Below are 26,058 nucleotides of genomic sequence, written 5' to 3'. Positions count from 1 at the left end.
GGCTTTTAGTTTTTCTCCGTTGAGGATAATATTTGCCACTGGCTTGTGGTAGATGGCCTTCACTATATTGAGAAAGGTTCCCTCCATTCCCATCTTGCTGAGAGTTTTGATCAAGAATGGGTGTTGGACCTTATCAAATGCTTTCTCTGCATCTATTAATATGATCATGTGGTTTTTATTTTTCTTGTTATTGATGTTGTGTATTATGTTGATAGATTTACAGATGTTAAACCAGCCTTGCATTCCTGGGATGAAACCTACTTGATCCTAGTGGATGATCTTTTTAACGAGGCATTAAATCCTATTTGCCAGGATTTTGTTGAGGATCTTTGCATCTGCATTCATCAGTGATATTGGTCTGTAATTTTCTTTTTTGGTAGCATCTCTGTCTGGTTTAGGTATCAAGGTGATGTTGGCTTCATAAAAGCTATTTGGAAGTGTTTCTGTTTGTTCAATTTCATGAAAGAGTCTTGCCAAGATTGGCAGTAGTTCCTCTTGGAAAGTTTGATAGAATTCATTAGTGAATCCATCTGGACCTGGGCTTTTGTTTTTCGGCAGACATTTGATTACTGTTTTAATTTCATCAATGGTGATGGGGGTGTTTAGATATGCTACATCCTCTTCCTTCAACCGTGGAAGATTATAAGAGTCCAAGAATTTATCCATTTCTTCCAGGTTCTCATTTTTAGTGGCGTAGAGTTTTTTAAAATAGTTTCTGATTACCCTTTGAATCTCTGTCATATCAGTAGTGATCTCTCCTTTTTCATTCCTGATACGAGTTATCAAGTTTCTCTCTCTCTTTTTGTTAGGTTTGCCAGTGGTCTATCAATCTTGTTTAATTTTTCAAAGAACCAACTTCTGCTTTCATTGATCTTTCGGATTGTTTTTTGAGTTTCCACTTCGTTGATTTCTGCTCTCAGCTTTGTTATTTCCTTCTGCCTTCCTATTCTTCGGTCCTTTTGTTGAGCATTTTCTTGTTCTATTAGCTGTGTTATTAAGCTACTCAGGTAAGCTCCTTCTTCCTTCCTGATGTGTGCTTGCAAAGCAATAAATTTTCCTCTCAGTACTGCTTTTGCTGTGTCCCATGAGTTCTGATAGTTTGTGTCTTTATTGTCATTTGTTTCCAGGAACCTTTTTATTTCCTCCTTGATTTCATCTCGGACCCACTGGTTATTGAGCATGAGGCTGTTTAACTTCCAGGTGTTAAAGTGTTTCTTCTGAGTCCCTTTGGAGTTCACAAATAATTTCAGAGCCTTGTGGTCAGCGAAGGTAGTCTGCAAAATTTCTATCCTCTTGATCTTATGGAGGTATGTTTTATGTGCCAGCATGTAGTCTATCCTGGAGAATGTCCCATGTATATTGGAGAAGAATGTGTATCCAGGTTTCTGGGGATGGAGTGTCCTATATATATATCCACTAGGCCTCTTTCTTCCATTTCTCTCCTCAGGTCTAGTATATTCTTGTTGGGTTTCAGTCTGGTTGACCTGTCCAGTGTTGACAAAGCCGTGTTAAGGTCCCCCACAATTATTGTGTTGTTGTTGATATTATTTTTCAGGTTTGTCAACAGTTGTATTAAATATTTTGTTGGCCCCTCATTCGGTGCATATATGTTTAGGAGAGTGAATTCTTCCTGCTCTACGTACCCCTTGATTAATATAAAATGTCCATCTTTGTCCCTTACAACCTTCCTGAGTATAAAGTTTGCATTATCTGATATTAGTATGGCCACTCCAGCTTTTTTATGGGTGTTGTTTGCTTGGATAACTTTTCTCCAGCCTTTTATTTTGAGTCTATGTTTGTTCTGACTATTCAGGTGCGTTTCTTGTAGGCAGCAGAAGGTTGGATTGAGTTTTTTGATCCATTTAGCCACTCTGTGTCTCTTAACTGGTGCATTTAGTCCATTGACGTTGAGAGAAAGAATTGTCCTTGGATTTAATGCCATCTTTATTTCAAAATTTGGTGTGTCTTTTGGGTAGTCTTGTATTAGATTAGGTCTTTCAGTTTTTCTCTTAAGACTGGTTTTGTGTCTGTGAAGTTTCTGAGCTGTTTTGTGTCTGTGAAGCCATGTATTCTTCCGTCAAACTGGAAAGTGAGTTTTGCTGGGTATAGTATTCTGGGTGAAGCATTCATTTCATTCAGTCTTGTCACAATATCCCACCACTGCTTTCTGTCATTGAGTGTTTCTGGTGACAGGTCTGCTGTAAATCTCAGGGAAGCTTGCTTGAACAGGATTTCCCCTTTTGATCTTGCTGTTTTCAGAATTCTGTCTCTATCTGTGGGATTTGTCATTGTGACTAGGATGTGTCTTGGGGTGGTTTTTCTGGAGTCTCTTTTGGTTGGTACTCTTCGGGCATGCAGGATTTGATCACATATATTCTTTAGCTCTGGAAGTTTCTCTTTAATGATGTTCTTGACCATTGATTCTTCCTGGAAATTTTCTTCCTGGGTCTCTGGGACTCCAATGATTCTTAAGTTGTTTTTGTTGATCTTATCATAGACTTCTATTTTCATCTGTTCCCATTCTTTGACTAATTTTTCCATTGTCTGCTCATTTGCTTTAAGTTTTTTGTCCAATCTCTCCTGCTGTATGGAATTGTTATGTATCTCATCTTCCACAGCACCAAGTCTATTCTCAGCTTCTGATACCCTGTCCCAGAGCTTATCCATTTTGTCATTCACTTCGTTTACTGACTTTTTCAGGCCTGTTAGTTGACATGTTATTTCAGTTTGGAGTTTTGTGATTTCTGTCTTCATATTTTCTTGGTTCTTATCAGTGTTCTGTTCAACTCGATCCATGGTTTCTTGGAGATCTTTGAGCATCTTTCATATTGCTTGTCTAAAGTCCTTATCTGAGAGGTTGATTAGTTGGTTGGTCATTATCTGGTCCTCAGAATTGTCATCTTCATTCTCTATGTGTGATTATGGCCTGCGTTGTTTCCCCATTGTCACACTTGTTTTGTGTGTTTTTCTACGTGTTGTGGTGGTATTCATTGTCTATATGATGCAGGCAGCACACTCCTCTGGCTCCTCCCTTTCTGGATGGGCTGACTTGCCTCTAAGGGACGGGAGTCCTCCATGGATGAAGCCTCACACTGTGTCAAATCTTAGGCCCGAGCATGCAACAGAGAAGACAGTCCGGAGAGAAATGTTTGCTTCTGTGATATAGAGCCGTTCTTAGTGTGATTTTTTCCTTCTTGTTGCAATGGTGTTCTTTCCTTAGAAAGAGTGCACGGCTGATCCGCTTCGCTACGCGGCCATGCTCCGCTGGAGCCTCTTTTTGCCCCACTCGCAAGAGTTTCACGCAAGAGGACAGTAGACAAACATAGACAGGTAACACTCACAGTTTTTCACAGTTGGGCCCCACTGGGCCGGTGTACTTTCGCGGATTTTCCCCACCTGATGTCACACACAGGGAGCCGGCTTTTGCAAAGCCTTGCTGGTTTTCATGCTATGTAGTCCCTCCCTGAAAATGGCATCTGGGCGAGCGAGGTTTCTGGAGCCTCTTTTTGCCCCACTCGCAAGAGTTTCACACAAGAGGACAGTACATAGACATAGACAGGTCACACTCACAGTTTTTTACAGTTGGGCCCCACTTGTCCGGTGTACTTTCGCGAATTTTCCCCGCCTTGTGTCACACACAGGGAGCCGGCTTTTGCAGAGCCTTGCCGGTTTTCATGCTCTGTAGTCCCTCTGGTTCTTTACACTTTTTTTTTTTTTTTGGTTTTTGGGCCACACCCTGTGACGCTCATGGGTTACTCCTGGCTATGCGCTCAGAAGTTGCTCCTGGCTTCTTGGGGGACCATATGGGATGCCGGGGGATTGAACCGAGGTCCGTCCTAGGCTAGCACCGGCAAGGCAGGCACCTTACCTCCAGCGCCACCGCCCGGCCCCCTTTACACTTTTTTTTTTTTTTTTGGTTTTTGGGCCACACCCTGTGACGCTCAGGGGTTACTCCTGGCTATGCGCTCAGAAGTTGCTCCTGGCTTCTTGGGGGACCATATGGGATGCCGGGGGATCAAACCGCGGTCCATCCTAGGCTAGCGCATTCAAGGCAGGCACCTTACCTCCAGCGCCACCGCCCGGCCCCCCCTTTACACTTTTAATTTGGCTCTTCTGTGTGCCGGGAGACCGCTCCAGGAGTCAGGACTCTGCTCCTAGCCTCTGTCAGTGCGCGCCCTTTGTGGCTCTCAAAATCAATTTCAATCACGGTTTTGGCGAGATTTGGCTCAGTTGAAAAAAAAGGTTGCCGATCACTGCACTATACTATCTTTCTGGCCCCTGATTGCTTTTAAAAAATCCTTAAAATTTAAGAAATTTTTCAAAAGCTATGTCTAAATAATAGGTAGACGGCTTCCTTCTATTTATGTAATGAAATTAAATGCTTTTATGATATAGATGAATTCTGCTGATAATATTTTTTGAAGAATATACACATTTTGCTTCATAAGATCTGAATTTTTAACGAGCATATTTATGAGTCTTGATTGCTTGAACTAAGGATTAAATTTATTTGTGTTTTATAAATATTAGCGTTTGTAGGAGAATAATTCTAATTATTATATGAAGAAGTTATTTGCTATAACATATTTATTAGAGAGAATATTTGTTATTTATATAAAATGATGTCATTAGTGAAATGACCCCTAGGTATTTTTCATAAATTATCTTCATTGGACTTGTAAATTTTAAACATTTTTTACTAAGACACTAAAATTCTAACTGGTAAAATTCTCGGCATGTATTTGGTCTTTAAAAACCAGAGCAAGCATTATGTTTTCTTTCCTTATAAAATTGTAGGGTGGAGGAGTGGGGCAGCTCCAGCCGAGGGTGGGGCCTCCAATAGCCCCAAACAAAATTTTAAAAACAAACAACAACAACAAAAAGAAATTGTCATTTCATTCCATGTGGTTGTCTACAGTCTACCTTTCTTTTCATCATTGTCTTCAGTTTCTTCTATAAGCTTTTCTTTTCTCCTTTCTATCTTTCTCCATGTTCATGTAATTTTTGTTTCTATTTCTCATCAGGCAGGTTATATAAATGCCTCTGGGGTTGTAGACTAGAAGCAGACTAAAATTCTCTTGCCATCATTGAATGAGTTAGTTATCAGTTTATTCCATTTGGTGATTTGTCATAATAGGGCCATTTACTTCAAGCCATAATGTTTTTAATTCTCCATTCTGTTGATGCATTTTCTATTCACTTGTATCTTGTAATAGTAAATTCTTTATATCAGAAACCATAATGGCCCTTATTAAATAGTTTTTCTGAAAAAAGAACCCAGAAAAATAATTTTCTAAAAAATAAATCTGCTCTTCATGTCATTCCCATGACAGTCTGTTTCAAGAGTGTATCTTTTAGGCTAAGGGAATTGCCTATGCCAAAAAAAAGAAAAGAAAAGAAAAGAAAAAGCACAATTTTTTTTTCTTTTTATTTTGGGCTCACGATTATTGTTTGGTTGTTGTCTGTATTACTGTGGTGCTTTTTTTTGTCATTGTAGTTTGGAGGTTCTTCTTGTTTGCCTGTTTTAATTTATTCATTTATTTTTGTCTTTTTTTGTCTTTTTATGTTCTTCCTTGTCCCTTTAGTCTCTTAAATTAATATTTATAATGTCTAGATGGACTCCCCCACCCCGTTTTTTTTCTTTTTTTCTCTTTTTTTCCCCTTAAAACAGAACCACATAACTTAAATCATCTTGTTTTGCCACAGAAATTTAGGGGGAAAAATGGATGGTGCCAAAACCACATAGTCATATGAATATTGAGTAAAAATAAAAAAATTATCAGACTTAAACATCAAATCCAAAGCCAACGACAACAGAATCGATAACCAATCTACAACAAGCTAGACACAGAGGGGACCACTTATATTAGCAGCCCGGAGGGCAAAGGAGAAAGATATGGGATGCATGCTGGGAACAGAGGTGGAGGGAGGACAACAATAGTGTGGGAATGCCTCTGATTCATTGTCACTAATTACCTAAAATATCACTGTGAAAGATTTGTAATTTACTTTGGCCACAATAAAAATTATTAAAAAAATAAACGTGCTCTTAGTAATAAAGTACTACTGTGTTATATGAATGATCTTGCTCCTAGAAATAAAGCAAATATTATTTAATTATAGATGGTTAGTCTTAAAGGTTATTTTGTTAACATACATATTTACAGAGGCTCTATGGAAATATGAACTAATTTGTTAATATTAAATTGTTAGTTTAACAGCTATGTGTTGTATTTGCTCTACATATAAAATGACATTATAGCTGTGAAGTTTTATACTCCGTGTATGGTAGAAACAAGGCTTTGACAAGGACTGCAATATGGTTCTTTCTAAAAATCACTGCTAAATATGTGCTATTCTTCAGGTTTGGACCTGAAAGGGTAATGCCCAGATTTATTCTTTACCCTTGAAAATAGAAAAAACAATTTAGAAATGGATTGCTTTTCTTAATAGTGACCAATATATTCTGCAGATGTGATACTTTTGCTTCCTTATGAATTCTCTACACTGTGGAAAAAAATTTACTCCTAGAAGCTACATGCTGGATTGATGAGTAATTTTAAGCATTTTTTTTTAAAAAAAATGACTATAAATGGGTGGTTCACAAAAACAGATTTTATTTATAAGAATAGAATATTATTTTAACCAACACAAAATGTGTGAAATGTGTGAAAATAACACTTGTTATGTGTCTGAAAACTGTAGTCATGGTTACTTTGACCATCAGAATATTTTTTCACTCCTCTTTATACTGAAAAGAGATAAAAACAACTCTTTCTGAGATTTTAGAACAACAAATGGCATTCTTTGTGCTCTAATTCAAGTACAGAGTATGTATATAAAAAGATAAATTTTTGCAAAGATACCTAAAAGGGAAATCAATAATTCTATTTGATTTTTTATATCTGAGTTTTGCAAAGTCACTGAAATAATTACTATATTAAATAACAGAATTATAATTATGGGTTTCATAGGCTCAGTTAGAATTTAAATCCATATAAATTATCTAACCAACTTTTAAATGTATATTGAGTTCATAGATTAGTACCAGAAGGTCGAAAAATAAGGATATAAAATTATAATTGATTTGAGAGAATCTAAATTTTATGCAAAATATTTTAAAGCAGTATATTTAATATGTAGTAATTTTATTTATTAAAACAAGAAAATAAATGTGCAGTTATTATATTTGAAAAATATTTTACAACCATTTTGTTCAGCAGTTAATTTTTCTCAATAACACAAAGTGTATGTTCATTTATGAAAATTTGAAGAAAAAGTAAAACAAAAACCTGCTTATAAACTTTTACCCTAAAATAAGGTTTGTGTCCTTCTGTGAATCCAGCTCATACTTTTCAACCTATATTCATTTCTAACTGCAACAGAGTTTCTTACTCTTCACTAACTCTATTCTCCTCCTCGTCCTCTTCTTCCTCTTCTCTTCTTCCTCCTTTTCTTCCTCCTCCTCCTCCTCCCCCCTGGCAGTGCTCCAGAGCTCAGTCCTGGCTCTCTGCTCATTGGTCACTCTTGACTATATGTGGTGTTGGGGATTAATACCCAGATCAATCTTGTGCAAGGCAGGTACCTTACCCACTTATAATACTTCTCTGACCCCCTTAGTTTTTGTTTTTCTTTGGGGGATGGGGGTTGAGCCACACCCAGTGACACTCATGGGTTACTCCTGGCTATGAGCTCAGAAATAGCTCCTGGCTTAGGGGAACCACATGGGACCTCAAGAATGGAACCCAGGTCCATCCTGTGTCAGCCGCATGCAAGGCAAATGCCCTACCATTGTGCTATTACACCGGGCTCTGATCCCTTTAGTTTTATTTTAATTTATATTGTAAATGGCACTTTCTCTAAGCAGAGTCTTAAAGACTCCACAATTAATTACTTAATGTCCATGTACTAATATGCTTCTGTTTAATCTCCTGATGGCTGCATAATATTCCATTGTGTTTCTTTAGCCATTCATCTATTTGAAGGGCATCTTGGTTGTTTCCAGAGTCTGGCTATTGTAAATAGTGCTGCAATAAATATAGATGTGAGGAAGGGAATTTTGTATTGTATTTTTGTGTTCCTGGGGTATATTCCTAAGAATGGTATAGCTGGATCGTATGGGAGCTCAATTTTCAGTTTTTGAAGGAATTTCCATATTGCTTTTTATAATGGTTGGCCTGGATGACATTCCTACCAGCACTGAATAAAAGTTCCTTTCTCTCCACATCCCCATCAGCACTGATTGTTCTCATTATTTGTGATGTGCGCCAATCTCTGTGGCATGAGATGGTACCTCATAGTTGTTTTGATTCGCATCTCCCTGATAGTGATGTGCAACATTTTTCCATGTGCCTTTTGGCCATTTGTATTTTTTCTTTGACAAAGTGTCTGTTCATTTCTTCTCCCCATTTTTTATGGGATAAGATGTTTTATTTTCTTGTAAACTTTCATCAGTGCCTTGTATATTTTAGAAATTAGGCCCTTATCTAATGAGTATTAGTTGAATAGTCTTTTCAACTCAGTGGATGATTCTTGTATCCTGGGCACTATTTACTTTGAGTTGCAGAAGCTTAATATATTCCTATCTGTTTTATCTCTGCTTCCACTTGTTTGGAGTGTGATGTTTCCTCCTTAAATATGCCTTTAGTCTCAATGTCATGGAGTGTTTTACCTACGTGTTATGATTTCAAGATCTAAAATTCATTTGGATTTTACCTTCATACATGGTGTTAGCTGGAGGTCTGAGTTTTCTTTTTTGCAAGTTGCTAACCAGCTTTGCCAACACCACTTGTTAAAGATGCTTTCCTTGCACCATTTAGGATTTCTTGCTTCTTCATCAAACATTAGGTGACTATGTCTGGGGAACTCTGAGTACTCAAGTCTATTCCACTGATCTGAAGATCTGTCTTTATTTCAATACCATGATGTTTTGATAACTATTGCTTTGTAATACAGTTTAAAATTGGGGGAAGTAATGCCTCCCATATTCCTTTTTCCAAGGATTGCTTTACCTATATGAGGGTGTTTATTGTTCCAAATAAATTTTAAAACTGTTTGATCAATTTCTTTAAAGAATGTCATGGGTATCTTTAGAGGGATCACATTAAATTTATATAATGCTTTGGGGAGCATTGTCATTTTAATTATGTTAATCCTGCATGTTAAACCATGAGCAGGGTATGTGTTTCCATTTCCATGTGTCCTCTCTTATTTCTTAGAGCAGGGTTTTATAGTTTTCTTTATATTTGTACTTCACGCCGTATTGAGGTCTTCAACATTATTGTGTTATTCTTGATATCCTCTTTCAATTTTTGTCAATAATTGTATTTTATAATTTGCTAGTCTCTCATTGGGTTTGAATATGTTTAGTAATGCGATTTCTTCCCTTTGCACATATCATATACCTTGATTAGTACAATGTGTCCATCTTTGTCCCTTACAATATTTTTGAGTCTAAAGTTTGTGTCATCTGATATTAATATGGCCACCTCAGCTTTTTAAGGGTGTTTTTGCTTGGAAGATTTTACTCCAGCCTTTGATTTTGAGTCTATATTTGTTCTGACCATTGAGGTGTGTTTCCTGTAGGTAGCAGAAAGTTAGATTCATGTTTTTGATTCATTGAGCCACTTTGTGTCTCTTAATTGATGCATTTTGTCCATTAACATTGAGGGAGAATATTGTCATGTGATTTAATGCCATCTTTGTGTATAAGTTTGGTGTGTCTGTTTTTCTGTCTTGTCTTAAAGTAGACCTTTCAGTTTTTCCCTTAAGGTTGGTTTTGCATATTTAAAGCTTCTGAGCTGTTGCTTATCTGTGAAGCTAGGTATCCTTCCTTCAAACCTGAACATGAGCCAGGCTGGGTGCAGTATTCTAGGTGAAGCAGAAGCTAGGTATCCTTCCTTCAAACCTGAACGTGAGTCAGGCTGGGTGCAGTATTCTAGGTGAAGCATCCATTTCATTCAGTCTTGTTCACAATATCCCACCACTGTCTTCTGGCCTTGAGAGTTTCTTGTGAAATGTCTGCTGTAAATCATCAGGATGCTCCTTTAAATGTAATTTCCCTTTTTGACCTTGCTGCTTTTTGTATTCTATCTCTATCTTTGGGATTCGTCATTGTGACTAGGATGTTTCTTGTGATGTTTTTTTTTTTTTTTTCGGATCTCTTTTGGCTGGTACTTTTCAGACATGCAGAACTTGATTGCATGCAGTCTTTATCTCTGGGAGTTTCTCTGTGATGATATCTTTAACTATTGCTTCTTCCTGGGGATCTCCTTCCTGGGTCTCTGGGACTCCAATGATTTTTATCTTGTTTTTATTGAGCTAATTAAAGACTACTATTTTTATTTGTTCATATTCTGTGAGTACTTTTTCCATCAGCTGATCATTTACCTTAAAGTTCTTTTCCAGTCTATTCTGTTATATGGAGTTCTGCATTTTATCTTCCTGTTCACTGATTCTATCCTCGTCTGCTGTTACCCTGTTGGGGAGGCTTTTCATTGAGGTTTTCATTTCAGCTACCACGTTTTTCAGATCTTTTGTTTCAGTTTGGAGTTTTCTGATTTCTATCTTTGTGTTCTGTTCAGCTAGAGGTACGTTTTCTTTGATTTCTAGGAGGATCCTCCATATTTCTATTCTAAACTCCTCATCTGAGAGATTAATCAGATGGTTGGTATTTTTTGGGTCATCGGAGCTATCATCATTCTCTGTGCATGGTGTTTGCCTATGAGGTTTTCCCATTGTCACGTTTGTAGTTTTATTTTTTCTACGTGTTATGGTGGGGTACATTTGTTAGAAAGCGCATGCAGCAGGAAAGTGAAACGGAACAGTTGCACATCTATGGCATCTTTCTGTTTGGGTGGATCCAAGAAACCTCAGTCTGAGATTCCACGGGGTTCATTCTCCAGGCCGGCAAGTTTAGGTACTCCTCAATTGCGACTGCACTGGAGGCCTGTACTTGCCCTGCCAGGCCGGTTCAAGACCACTCAGTCTCTGAGCTTCTCACAGAGGGCACTCTCCAGGTGGGCACACCTAAGTACCCCTCAATGACGAAGTCAGTGGGGGCCTGCACTCACCCTGGTCAGGCAGATCCAAAACCCCTCAGGCTTTGAGCTTCTCACAGAGGAAACTCTTCAGGTGGGCACTATACCCCTCAATGGCAACCACTTTAGAGGCCTGTACTTGCCCTGGTCAGGTGGGTCCAAGACCCCTCAGTCTCTGAGCTTCTCACAGAGGGCACTCTCAGGCAGGCACTATACCCCTCAATGGCAACCACTGTGGAGGCCTGTACTGGCCCTGGTCAGGTGGGTCCAAGACCCCTCAGTCTCTGAGCTTCTCACAGAAAGCACTCTCCTGGTGGGCACTATACCTCTCAATAGCGACCTCAGTGGAGGCTTGCATTTATTATTTCTAAAAAGCTTTTCCTGTGTGATTTTCTATGTATGTATGTATGTTATTTATTTATTTATTGTTGGGGCCACACTTGGCTCTGAGCTCAGAAATTGCTCCTGACAGGCTTGGGGGACCATACAAGATGCCAGGGATCAAACCCTGGTCCATCAAACCCCGGTCCATCCTGGGTCGGTGGCTTTTAAGGCAAATGCTTTACCACTATGCATGTTATTTATATCATTAACAAATACTATGTCTTCTAACTCTTTTTCCATGTGGTTACCTTTTATATCTTTTCTTTATAATTGTTCTTACTAGATCACCTAGCATTCTGTGGTAAAACTGATATTTTTGTCTTGTTCCTGATTTTTTTTTTTTTGGATTTTGGGCCACACCCAGTTTGATGCTCAAGGGTTACTCCTGGCTATGTGCTCAGAAATTGCTCCTGACCATGTGGGACGCCAGGGGATTGAACTGTGGTCCTTCCTTGGCTAGCACTTGCAAGGCAGACACCTTACCTCTAGCACCACCTCTCCGGCCCCTTGTTCCTGATTTTTTGAGGAAAACATATTTACCAACATTAATTATGGAACTAACTATATCATTTGTTATGGCCTTAATTTTATTTGACTACAGTCCTTTTATGCATATATTTATTATAAGTGAATATTAAATTTCATGCATTACATCTCTATAAGGAAAATTTGAAGTGCTTCCAGATTATCTCAGAGAAAATGAATAATTTTATCCTATATTATATCTTATATTATCCTAATATGATCTGATAGTCATAAGAATATGTAGAGAAAGTAAAGGCAACATAATTTAGGGTAAATTGACAAACATTATTAAAATTTATAGAATTTTTTGTTTGTTTATAATTGGATGTAATTTTGAAAATGCTTATAATGGCACTAAATTCAAAGTGATCTTAGAGTAGAGGGAAACTGGCTGGATATAGGTTTATTCTGTTCACAGCTCTAGATAACTGCTTAGTTTAGCATGATTTACTCTATTTAGGAGAGTTCTGGAATTTCAGTGTTACCTAAAATTTCTCTGATAAAAGTACAAATTTTACCAATAGTTGGACAGAAACTTTATTTATACAATATTATTTGTTTCTCTAAATACAAATTTATATCAATCTTCTCTTTATCCTCATAAACTTTACTTCAACATTCATAAAGCATGCACATTTTTAGTGTTTGATTTGATTTAATATTATTATCAGTCAACAGTTTAGAATTTTACATTTGTCTAATTTGTCTAATTCTCATTTCTGTTTTTTTTTTGGGGGGGCACACCCATTTGATGCTCAGGGGTTACTCCTGGATAAGCCATCAGAAATTGCCCCTGGCTTGGGGGGACAATATGGGATGCCAGGGGATTGAACCATGGTTCTTCCTTGGCTAGCACTTGCAAGGCAGACACCTTACCTCTAGTGCCACCTCAATGGCCTCTAATTCTCACAGTTATAATGAATTATAGTTCTGCTATTAAATCTGTAGAAATAGTTGGTTCAAAGTCAAGTAAAAATGTAGTAGAAAGGCATTGATTTAAATTTCAAGTAGAGAAAGACTTATTTTCATAATTGCTTATAGACTCTATATCTGATAATGGTATATTGCAAGGAAAAGAAAAAAAGAGTATTTTATCTTTTTAGAATTTGAAAGAATCATATAAATCATATAAATTTATGTTGAATTATCACTTTGTTAATTTTAAGGTTTTGCAATTCTAAGCATTTTTATGCATACTATAATTTGTCTTAAAGACTTAGCCATTTCATTTTACAGACTTTTCTTCCAGAAATGAAACCTTCCAATATTTCTTTTTTGTATTAATGTTATAGTTTTATTATATTTACTTTTTCATCAAGGATTTTTACACAATAGCTAATATAGTATCTGACCCACTATATCAAGTATTTTACAATTGAAGAAGTATTTGGCTACTCTAGCAGTTATCAGTTCTTTTTCTTACCTTGTTTTATTGCATGTCTTCTCTCTTTTTTAAATATTTGTATTATGACCAATGTGAATTACAAATCTTTCACAGTAATATTTGCGATACATAGTGGCATTGAATCAGGGGTATCCCACCACCAGTATTGTCCTCCCTCCACTCCAGTTCCCAGCATTCCAGAATGCTAGGGTAACTGGTCCCTTCTGTGTACAGCTTATTGAAGATTGGCTATCAATTCTGTTGCCATTGACTTTGGGTTTTGTGTTTAAGTTTGATCCTTTTTTATTTCTACTCATTGTTCATATGACTGGTTCTGATACCATCTATTTTTCTTTCCCCTCAATTTATGAGGCAGAACAATATGATTCAAGTTATGTGGTTCTGTTTGAAAGTAAAACAACAACAACAACCAAACAATCATAACACCTGTGGAAGTCCATCTAGAGGTTATATATATCAATTTAAAAAGAAGAAAGGAAAAAAGAAGAAAAACATAACAAAAAAACACAAAAAATATATAAAACAAAAATCTACTACAAAAACAAAACAGAAAAAAACAAAAAACAAGAAGCAAAATCACATAAAAGACCAAAACTAGCAACTACAGAAAACCACCACAGCAACAAATTACAATAGCCAGACAATAACCATGAGAATGAAAGAAAAAAAAAAAGAAATGAAAAGAAAAAAGGAAAAAGGGCTGGTGTGGCAAGGTTTTATTTATTGTTTGTTTGTTTTTGCATAGGCACAGTAATTTGGGGAAATTATAAAGGGAATTATCTTGACCTAAAATATACAGGGTTACCCCGCCCTTAAAACATACTTTTCATGGGAATAACTACAGGCTCCATACATGCTACTTTTCACACCCCCAAAGACTTAGTTTGGTGCCAAGAAACTTCCCTCTGAGTTGTGAATGATAGATTTAGGCCTCTATCTTGAGAACTTAGTATTTGCACAAGTCTTAGGATGAAGCCTAGGTTAGCGTCTTTCTTTATGGTTCTAGCAGTTCTGTTCCATCACTGTTTTAGTAGGTCTTCTGTAACTGGTGGTCTTGGTTTTTTCACAGATCCTAAGACGAAGCCTAGGATAGTCGTTTATTATGTTTCCAGAATATCTGCTCTGTTGCAGTTGTCAAAGTCAGACCTCTGAAATTAGAGATCTTGGTTATTGTACAAATCCTAGGAAACAGCCTAGGCTAAGGTCTTTCTTTTTGGTCCCCAGATAAGTTTTGCCCAGTTATGACTGTCAAAGTCAGTCTTCTGTAGTTAGCGCTCTTGGTTTTTGCACAGATCAAAGGATGCCGTGTCTTCTGAATTCATCTTACCATTAGGTGGTTATATAACAACCTGCTCTTAGATGAAGTTGTTGCCGTTTCCTCGTTGTCAGGATGTCATATCAAAACTGGTACAAGTTGATGCTACAGCAGTATGAGGAGTTTCCTAGGGGTAGTTTGGTTCCTAGGCCTCTCTTTTATATTGTTTGTTTTTAAATATTGATTTTGTTTTTGTGGTCGGTGGGACATTGAGTCTTAACTACAAGTGATATGGATGCAAGTAGAGCAAGTGTCTATCTCTTTCTTATCTCTCTGGCCCTGTGTTGGCATTTACTGAAGTTCTCTTGAAATCAGATTATTTTCTGCCCAACAGGTCTCTAAATTATAGAGTCTACTTTAGACATAAGAGTATCAACAGCTCTTATCTGGATGTACCTCAAATGCAATATATTCCATCATAAGTGAAACTTTCTTCTAAAATGCTTGACACATCAGCATGTACAGTTGAAAAGCTACAAAACTTAGATTTTTTTCCCATTATTTTCTAATATTTATTTTTGAAATAGTGCTCAGGGAGAGCAGGGAACCTCCTGGCGATATTGGTTTAGCACTCGAGCCCAGTAGTGCAGAGCTGTTCTAGACATGAGATATTGGAGACCACTTGGGTCACTATGGCAGTAGTTGGTAGATCATGTGATTCTGGAGTATGAACTTGGGTCTATGTTTGCCTTTCATTCGGCCAACAAAAGATGGACTGCAGTTCTATTCCTGGCATCCCATATGGTCCCCAAACCTGCCAGGAGCAATTTCTGAGCGCATAAGTAGGATTAACCCCTTAGCGCTGTTGTGTGACCCAAGTTAAAAAAATCGTAAATATTTATAATTAATTCTAATGATACCCTTGATGTGTTAAACATTCTTTAGATTCAAACAAGATTATCATGCCATATTATCCTCACAATGATGTCATATAGCTTCATGCCCTCTTTGTGCTTTGATTGTGCTTTTATCGTTAATTGTTCTCTTCCCTCAATGCTTGACAACCTGATATCTTTTCTCTGTTTCCACATTTTTACCTTGTTTCCTATAATATTATATAGTTAGAATCATACAGAAATTACACTTTCATATTAATTTTTTCTTTAGTAATATATATATTTAACTTTCTCCATGTCTTTCATGGTCTGGTATTTTACATTTAGTACCATATAATATTTCATTATCTGAATGTGTCTGAGTTGTTCACTTCTACCGAAGGACATCTTGGTTTCTTCAAAGTTTTGAGACTTACAAATGTAGCTGTAGAAAAGCTGTTGTGTGGATTCTTGCATGGATATAAGCTTTCAATTATTTTGTAGAAACACTAAGAACCATTGACCAAAGGGTAAGAGTATGTTTAATATTTGAAGAAACTGCAAAACTGTTTTCAAAATGGCTGTACCATTTTGCATTTCCAACAGACATGACTAATAGCTCTTGTTGCTCCCAACATTCCCAGGCTTCATCCAGCCATCTGGATTTTTCCATTTTTGCAGGTGGGTTGATTATTCATATTGTTAACTTTCATAAAATCTGCTTATCAGTTATTTCTTTTATAGATTGTATATTTTAGTGTAGTTGCTTAAGAGTAACAACAACACTGAGTTTTTTTAATTGGCTAATAGATTTAGACTTTTGTATTTTATATTTGAGACTGTGATTAATTTTTAGTAACTTTTTAACATAAAATATAAAATAGTGTGTAGACTTTTCATTGTGTGCTGATTTCTTTCTGGTTCAACACCATCTGTGGAAGTGAACATCTTTGCTCATTATATTATCTTTACTTCTTTGTCAGGAATTAGCTGATTGACTTTGTGAGTGTATTTTTAGACTATGTTTCATCAATCTATTCATCTGTTCTTTTTATCAATACCGCACTAGCAGTGTGATAGTATTTTTATATAAATGTTTAAAGTCGAGGGAAGCCACTGAACTCTGCTGGAACTCAGATGCCAGCACCCCTATCTGCCTGTCTTCTGTGCTGTGCTCCATTTTCAGCATGATTTCATCCTGTGTGTGGCTCATCTGTGGACGGCTCACATTCCCTGGAGCCTTCCCTGGAGGTGAGCTTACAGGCCCAAAAAGGGGAAGGCACTGAACTCGCTGGAACTAGAATGCCAGCACCCCTATCTGCCTGTCTTTTGTGCTGTGCTCCATTTTTGGCCTGATTTTATCCTGTGTGTAGCTCATCTACGGACGGCTTGCCTTCCCTGGAGCCTTCCCTGGAGGCGAGCTTACATACCCAGAAAGGGGAAGCCGCTGAACTCTGCTGGAACTCAGATGTCAGCACCCCTATCTGCCTGTCTTCTGTGCTGTGCTCCATTTTTGGCCTGATTTTATCCTGTGTGTGGCTCTACTGTGGACAGCTCACCTTCCCTGGAGCCTTTCCTGGAGGTGAGCTTACCTGCCCAGAAAGGGGAAGCTGCTGAACTCTGCTGGAACTCAGATGCCAGCACCCCTATCTGCCTGTCTTCTGTGCTGTATCCATTTTTGGCCTGATTTCATCATGCGTGTGGCTCATCTGCTGATGGTTCGCCTTCCCTGGAGCCTTCCCTGGAGGTGAGTTTACAAGCCCAGAAAGGGTGGAGTCAAGAAACAAGGCAGAGATAAATAGATGGGACTATTTTAAAATGAGAAGCTTCTGTACCTTGAACAAAATAGTGACTAGGATACAAAAGCCACCCACAGAGAAACTATTTACCCAATATCCATCAGATAAGATGCTAATATCCAAGATATACAAGGTACTGACAGAACTTAACAAGAAAAATGCATCTAACTCATCAAAAAATGGAAAGAATAAATGAACACTTTGTCAAAGAAGAAATACAAATGGCCAAAAGGCACAATAAAAGTGCTTCACATCTCTAATCATCAGGGATATGCAAATTAAAATATCAATGAAGCATCATCTCACACCACAAAGAACAAGAAGAATCAGAGCTGGCAGGGATTTGGAGAGAAAGGAACTCTCATTCAAAGCTGGTGGGAATGCCATCTAGTCCAGACTTACAGGAAAATAATATAAATTCCTCAAAAAGCTGGAAATTGAGCTCCTGTATACCACTCCTTGAGATATACCCTAGGAATACATAAATACAACAAAGTATAATGGTACTTAGAAAGTATAGAATTCTGACAGCAAGATAATGCTTATTACCTAGTAGAATCTATTCTAGGATCAAAAAAAAGTTTATTATCAAAGCTCAAGGAGTATAATTACATATTGTACAAACAAACTGAGGCTAAATCACTAATATACAATGGATCATTTATTGCATTTATAAATTAAATTAATTTTAGTATTTACTAGGCTCTGACTTATTTTTTGGGACTTCAATAGCCTTGATTTGGTTAGAACCATCTTCTCTCTGTCAAGTTAAGAGTGACCTACTTGTTTTTCAAAGGGTTTTATCTGATCAATATCTTTATTCAAAAGGGGGTTATATAGTGCTCGCTTCGGCAGCACATATACTAAAATTGGAACGATACAGAGAAGATTAGCATGGCCCCTGCGCAAGGATGACATGCAAATTTGTGAAGCGTTCCATATTTTAAAAAAAAGGGGGGGGGTTATATAATGAATAGAAATGTTAACATATAGTGATATCATTTAATTATGTATTAAAAGTATATCATATCAGATAAACATAATTTATATTATGAATTTTATTTTATTAAAACACTAATATAAATTAAATCTTCCTAAAAGCTATTGTTGCTATTATTATTCAATATGGAAATTATAGTGAACAAAAAATAATTGCATGTAAATACAATTATATTGAAAATTTGAATTATAACCTGAGTTTTCCAGTTTACTGTTCTTACTGTATATCACCAAATATTTTAACTGTCATATAACTATCACATCCATTTTAAGTGTATTTGACATAAATTTTTAGAAAGATTCACATAGTGATCACATCACTGTTTTTTGTAAAAGACATTGGCAAAAAATTATAATGTTTTGCAGTGAAATATGGTATGTTTGTTGAACTTACCCTTAAGTAGTTTCACTGTTGAATAAGCTCACAATAAACTAAAATGTAATATTTTGTCTTTTATTTGGGGTCCACACCTGATAGTGCTCAGAGATGACTCCTGGCGGTACTTGGGGGACCCATAGTGGTGCCAGGGAAAAAACCTGGGCCAGATGATTTCAAGGACAACTCCTTACTAGCTGTTCTCTCTTTCTCTCTGTCCCCCTAAATGTAGCAATTTAAAAAATTATTCACTGTGGTATTAAGTGAAGAATTCCAAGAATTAGACACTATAACTTGAATTTAAAATTAATTCCATTGATTTAAATTACAAACTTGCATTGCACGCACTTGAACAATAATTTCTTTAGGGCCTGTTTGCATATCCATTACTGAATTACTTGGCTCAAGGTCAATCTCATATTATTTCAGTTTTTCTCTGAAGTTAGGTACAAAACTATGTTGTCTACTTTCTCTACCATTATTCTATATAGTTTTGGTAGTTCTTTCCATAATAATGAACCAAAACAAAAAAATCAAAGCCATTCAGAATAGAAAGGACAAAGTCAAGATATCATTGTTTGCAGATTATATAATCTGGCATAGATACAGTAAATATAAAAAAACATAGAAGATTCTAAAGACTCCTGCAAAACATTTAGAAATAAGTCAATACAGAAAAATAATAGGCTACAAAATCAGTACACATTAATATGTCGCATGTCTATGCTCAATAAAACAAACTAGAAGAGAGAGAACTAAAAATTAACATTCCATATGGTATCCCAAATATTGAGTACTTAGAAATCAAGTTAACCAAAGAAGCAAAAAACTTATACACCAGAAACTATAAGTTGTAATGATTGACTGGAATAAGATTTTGTATTCCTTTTGGGGCCGGAAAGAGAGCATGCAGAAGGACAGTGGTTAGAATCCAGGCATCCCATATGGTCCCCCAAGCCTTCCAGGAGCGATTTCTGAATGTAGTCAGGAGTAATCCCTGAGTGCTGCCAGGTGTGACCCAAAAACCAAAAAGAAAAAAATTTGTAGATTTTGTATTCCCTTTATTTGAATTTTGATTCACACCCAGCAATGTTCAGGGGCTATGCTTGACTCTTGTTCAGATTACTTATGATGGTGTTCAGGAACTTTATGGAATGTCAGGGATCAAATCAAGATGAGCCACATGCAAAGCAAACAACCTACCTGCTGTACTCTTTCTGACCGCACACTTGTGTTTCTGACAAATATATGTAACTGTTTGGGAACAATATTTAAATAGCACAAGTGGCACCATTTATTCAGTCATCAGATTCTTTGTGAGAGTTGAGTAAGAAGAATGAAAATGTTAGTATCTCCTGTACTTTGTTATTAAAAACACATTTTGAAATTTCTGCTTTAAAATTTAGTATTTATCATAACGTATTCATAATATATAATTCTATGAAATACATAAAATTGCTACAGTGCTTTAATATTAAAATAAACTCTTTTAAGATATGTTGACACTTTAGTTTGAAATGCTTGATATTTTTCTTAAGAAAAACTTAATAAAATACTATATGATGTCAATTTTTCTATTTTTTATTTTATATTTTTATTGAGGTAACATAGTTGAGAAGAATGTAAATGCTTATAATTTCTTTTTTAATTTAATCACTGAAATTTTAAAGTTATTTTTATTAGATTTAGTAATAAAATGTTTCAACACCAATTCCTTCATCAGTACCCTCTTCTCTCCATCAACACCCTTCACTCTCATTTGTCTCCACACACCTGTCTGCTTCTATTGAGATACTTTTCCCCCCCAAAATTAGTTTTTCCGTTGTGATTTACATTTCATTGCTACTAAGATTTCTTACATAATACTTTTACCACCTTTCAGCACCAACTTTTCTGTATGAACACTTTTCTCCACCAGAGTCATTTCCCCTTCCTTGTCCTGTCCCCTAACCCCCTTAGGTGGCTTGTTTCTTACTGAATATCAGCTCTGGTGTTTGTTTCTATTGATATTATATTTCACCATTATGTTTTCTTATATCCTGAATATGAGATATTATTCTGTGTTTGTCCCACTTTCTGTACCAAATTCACTTATCATGATATTATCCAGGTCCCTACTTGTAGCAGCAAATACATGACTATTTTTCTTATGCGTGAGTAATATTGCATTGTGTGTGCCATAGTTCGTTTACCCAGGCATTTATTCTTAGACACAGGTTGTTTCCAGACACTACTATGGTTAGTGTTTCCAGGAACATTAGAATGCAAATGACTTTTCTCCATCTATTATTTAATGTTTGAGGTATATGCCAAGTAATGGGGTTTGCTGTGTCAAATGAAGTTTGATTCCTATATATTTTATGAATGTCCATATTGTTTTCAAGAAAGGTTAGACTAGTCTACATTCCTACCAGCAGTGTATGAGGATTCCTTTCTCCATGCTTCCATGCCAGTACTGGTTGATGTATGCCAGTCTCTATGGTTGATATGATATTTTATTGTTATGATGTGCATCTCCGTGGTGATTAGTGATTTGAGCATTTTTCTTGTGCATATTTGCCATTTATTTCTTCTTTGTGGAATTTTATGATCACCTCTTCTCCCCAGTTTTTGATGAGGCTGGATTGTGTTTGTGTAATTTTCAACAGTTAATTACATATATATATCCATATATATTTATATTGACACCTTACCAGATGAATGTCAGGTAAATAGTTTACCACTCCTGTACTATCTTTGCATAATTGTTGACATTTTCCTTAAGGAAAAAAAGCTTCTTATTTTAATGTAATACCATTGTTATTTTTTTCTAGTATGTTTTATTTTTGAAGATATTTTTAGTTTCAGTGTCACAGAGAGTTCTGCCTATACTTCCCTGCGTGTACATTCTGGATTCAGATCTGATAAAAAGGTCTCTAATAATCTATTTTGGTTTTTTTTATGCATGTCATGAAAGAAATCTAAGTCAGTTGTTTTGCATATAGCTGACTAGTTCCCCCAACATCTCTTTTCTTGCTCCACTTTGTATTTCTGGACCTTTATCAAAGATTAATTGATCATATTCCTGAGTGTCTGTTTAGAACATTCAAATCTGTTTCAGTGATCTAAGGGTCTTTATTCCATAACAGGCTGTATTAATTATATTGCTTTGCAGTAGAGTTTGACATTGGGGAAAGAAAGGGGCCTCCCATTTTTTCTAAGGATATTTTAGCTATGCTTAAAGATATATTGTTCATATGAATTTCATATGTATCATCTATTTTTAAAAATGCCACAAGCATCTTTATAAGGTTTAAGTCTTTACAATACCTTGGGTACCATTGCCATTTTAATTATGTTAGTCTACCCAACATATGATGGAAGGCTGTCTTTCCATTACGTGTATCCATTTTTTTTTCTTGAAGTAGTGCTTTGTAGTTTTGTTGCATAGGTCTTTCAACTCTACAGTTAAGTTGACTCTGATATATTTAATCTTCTGAGGCACAATTGTGAATGTGATTTTAATAGTGTATTTTTAGTCCTTTACTTCTTCACCCCACCCCCTATAACCCCACATTTAACCGTTTTTACCCTCAGTTCTTGGCTCCTCAGGAAGCACATCCCAACTCAAGCCAGCTGCCAACCAGCTCCCAAAATGGTAGAATAGACTATCATCCTAAGAAGAAACCAATACTCTATTTGTATTTATCTACTCTCAGTGGCCTCCTGCCCTCCACCTTCCTTCACTGTGTAACTGTGGTTGCTACCATATTAGGTTTATGAGAAGTCACCACTCAAAGACATTTCCTGATATGGGACTGCTGGGAGTCATTTTGCAGACTCCACAAGGCCAAATCACAGACCAAATTGGTATCCTGAATTCAACACCCTTCCCTGACTATTTGTAATGACATAAAAGGGACATGCATATCTTCTTTGAATATCTTAGATGTATTCCCTTACCACTATAACTCTTATACAGTGACCTTTTTTTTTTCTTTGTGATTGGTTCAATAAGGAATTCTGGTAGAAGAGTCTTTCGCTTTAGAATTCAAGAACCAAGTTAAGTGGATTGTTGGATTTGTTCCCTCGATCCCCAGAGGCACCAATAATACCTTGTGGCATGGTTCCTCTTTTGCATAGGCACATTAAAATGGAAAAATATTACAAATGTAAACATGTTCTTATCTAATAAAGATAGGAACACATATTTTGTAATGCAGTTTGGCTTTATACCCTGAATATTGGCATAATGATGGCTCAGACCTCAGAAGAATGGGCATAGCCCACACACCCTTGAATACTAGTGTAACTGGTGCCCTTTTGTATAGCTTGCTGTGGATTAGGCATAGATTATGTTGTTGACTTTGGGTTTGATGTTCAGGTATGATCATTTTTTATTTCCACTAAATGTTCATGCAAGTGTCTGGACACAGTACCATCCATTTCCCCCCCCTCAATTTATGAGACTGAACAAGATGATTCAAGCAATGTGGTTGGAAATATAGAAAAAAAAGAAAAATAAGAAAAAAATTATGAGTCCTTCTAGGTGTTATAAATATTAATTTAGAAGAGGGGAGGGAAAAATGAATAAAAAGGTAACAGAACAAAATACAAACAAAACAACAAAGTAATAATAAGAAAAATACAAAAACCAGAAATAAACAAACCAAAAACAAACAAAAATAAAAAACAAAAATCAAAGCCAGCAGCTACAAAAAGACAAAAAACCAACAACAACAAAGTAAAAAAAACCCAACCAGCAACTACATAAAAAGGTTTTATGCTTCTTTTCTTCTTCTTCTTCTTCTTCTTCTTCTTCTTCTTCTTCTTCTTCTTCTTCGTCTTCTTCTTGTTCTTCTTCTTCTTCTTCCTCCTCCTCCTCCTTCTTGCTCTTCCTCCTCCTCCTCCTTTTTCTTGCTCTTCCTCCTCCTCCTCCTTTTTCTTGCTCTTCCTCCTCCTCCTCCTTTTTCTTGCTCTTCCTCCTCCTCTCCCTCCTCCTTCTTCTTGCTCTTCCTCCTCCTCCTTCTTCATCTTCTTGCTGTTCCTCCTCCTCCTCCTCCTTCTTCTTGCAAAGGGATAGTAAGTTATTGGGAAAGGCTTTTATTTGGTAGATCTGCTACAAATATGAATGATTCTCCTTTGCATATAATTTTTTTTCTTGGATTTGCTTCTTTCAACATTCTATGTTTTTCTGTCATTCTGATTAGAATTGGTATGTTTTTATTTGAATCTTTTTTAGTTGGTGCCCTTTGGAACTCCTAGTCTGATTGCACATGTTCTCTAGTTTTTGGAGCTTCTCAGATAAATGATGTCTTTCACTGTTGCCCTCCTCCCTTTTTTAAAATCAGGATTGCCTTCCTAGATCTCTGTAACCTTAATGATTCTTATTTTGTTTCTCCCCAATACAGCCCAGTGTCCTCTATCAGCAGTGCATTATTGTGTGGTTAAGTGCCTAGAGTTAATGTGTTCACAGCAAAATATAAAGAAGGTGAAATGATGATCTTGAGGAAGAAACAGGGCTCTGCCACTGTGATGCTTCAGCTTCTATTTCAGTTTCCTGAGACTGAACTTAATGTTTATATTTTATGGGTATAATGTTAGCATACCACACTACCACTAATGTGTCAATATTTTTGAACTTCCCTCAATAAAACCCTTTATTCCCTACCAACACTCTAATGTCAGTTGTTTTGCATCAGATTTTGGACATTGTCTATTCACTTTTGTTTTCTTACATACTCTGTATATTAGTGAGAGAATTTGACATTTGTTTTTCTTTCTTTTTTTTTTTTTTTTTTTGGTTTTTGGGCCACACCCGGTAACGCTCAGGGGTTACTCCTGGCTATGCGCTCAGAAGTTGCTCCTGGCTTGGGGGACCATATGGGACACCGGGGGATCGAACCGCGTCTGTCCAAGGCTAGCGCTGGCAAGGCAGGCACCTTACCTTTAGCGCCACCGCCCGGCCCCTTGTTTTTCTTTCTAACAAATTTTGTACAACATAAAATTCTCTAATCCCATACAGACTTTAGAAATACAATATTTCTTCTTACTGAGAAGTATTACATTGTGCTTCTATGAACATAAGAATACATATCTTTAAATTACAATTGTGTAACTCTTTGTATAAATGCCAAAATTTGGAAGTGCTCAACAATATGGTAGTTCTAATTTTAATTTTTTGGATACATATCCAAAGTCTTTTATTTTGAGGCAGAACTAGTTTACAATTCTATTAACATAAATTAAGATCTCTTTTCACCACATTTCCAGTAGTATTCTTCTCTGGACTTTCCTGATAGACCATTTTCAGACATTGGATAATATCTCAAAGTCCTTTTGATTTTATTTCTCTAATTATCAGTGATACTAAACAATGTTTTTAGAAACCTGTTTGTGCTGCAGGCGTCTTGCATCTCAGCATCTCTAGTGGGGAGCAATCCTTCACGAGAGGAAACGGGTAACACGAGCAGCCAAATATGAAATATAAAATAATGAAACCACACAGAGTATGTGGGGTCAACACATCTTCTGGCAGAGTGCGACAAGCTTAATTTTTTGAGCAGGAAAATTTATAGGGGTAAAATTAGCCAGAGGTAAAGTATAATTATAATCACAAAGCATAGTACAACAGTAACAATACCTAAGCTATGGGTGTGGCTGTAAAAATACAAAAAAGAAGGTTACAACTCAAGGTAACTTTGCAAACTCACTTTAAATGCAAAATTAGAATTAGGAGGGAGTAGAAAATATCTAGGAACTTGATCTTCCTGGGCCGGACTCTATTGTTTTAGAGGTTAAGTAAAGGGAGGAGCCAAATCCCCCAAAATGAGTTTCCCTATTTCTAAAGGAGGGTCAATAGCCAGGATCTGCATTCTGGTTACCTCCTTGATTACCAGAGAATGCAGCTGCAAGGACATATTTGAAAAAGAAAAAAATATTGTCTTTGCTTTTAGGGCTGGCTATTATCCAGAAAAAGGGTTCTCAAATAAACTTTGGTGCTGGAATTTCTGAGCCAAATTATTTGATAGAGGCCATTATTTTGCCTGATATATACAAAGGAGAGATAGTCAAATACTGGCTGAAAATGTAATGCCAGGCATATCTTTGAAAGTTCCTCAACCATTCACACAGGGGAAAAAGGCATCCACAGCGGGCTTTTCAAGGAACACCATGGGGGTTAAATTAGTTCTACCCACCAGAAAAATCTGAGGATACATCTGGTGGGCTGAGCCCCCCTAAAAGCTTAGGTATGCCCTGGCATGTTTGCCATGTTATATTGGTCTTCTTTGGAGAAATGTATGTTCAGTGTTCTTATTTCTTTTAATGAGTTTGTTTGTTGCTTAGTTGTTAAGTCTTGTGTGTACTTTACCTTAGAAATCAGCCCTTTGCCTGTCAGTATATGTATGACATAAAAAAATT

General features: G+C 36.6%; 1 protein-coding gene and 1 non-coding gene across 2 annotated transcripts in view; both read left to right on the top strand.

The window, feature by feature from the left end:
- ANKS1B (ankyrin repeat and sterile alpha motif domain containing 1B) overlaps window positions 1-26,058 on the top strand; it is a 1,587,094-nt gene that overhangs the window by 438,816 nt on the left and 1,122,220 nt on the right.
- On the top strand, window positions 18,122-18,228 carry LOC126023414 (U6 spliceosomal RNA). The gene has a single exon (XR_007500538.1). It is a non-coding gene; the product is annotated as a U6 spliceosomal RNA (small nuclear RNA).

This window comes from Suncus etruscus, chromosome 11 (genome assembly GCF_024139225.1).
Source record: "Suncus etruscus isolate mSunEtr1 chromosome 11, mSunEtr1.pri.cur, whole genome shotgun sequence".
In the NCBI taxonomy this organism is placed as follows: Eukaryota; Metazoa; Chordata; class Mammalia; order Eulipotyphla; family Soricidae; genus Suncus; species Suncus etruscus.
Note: the sequence above shows the minus strand (reverse complement) of the source record. Positions and strands in the feature narration are given on the sequence as shown.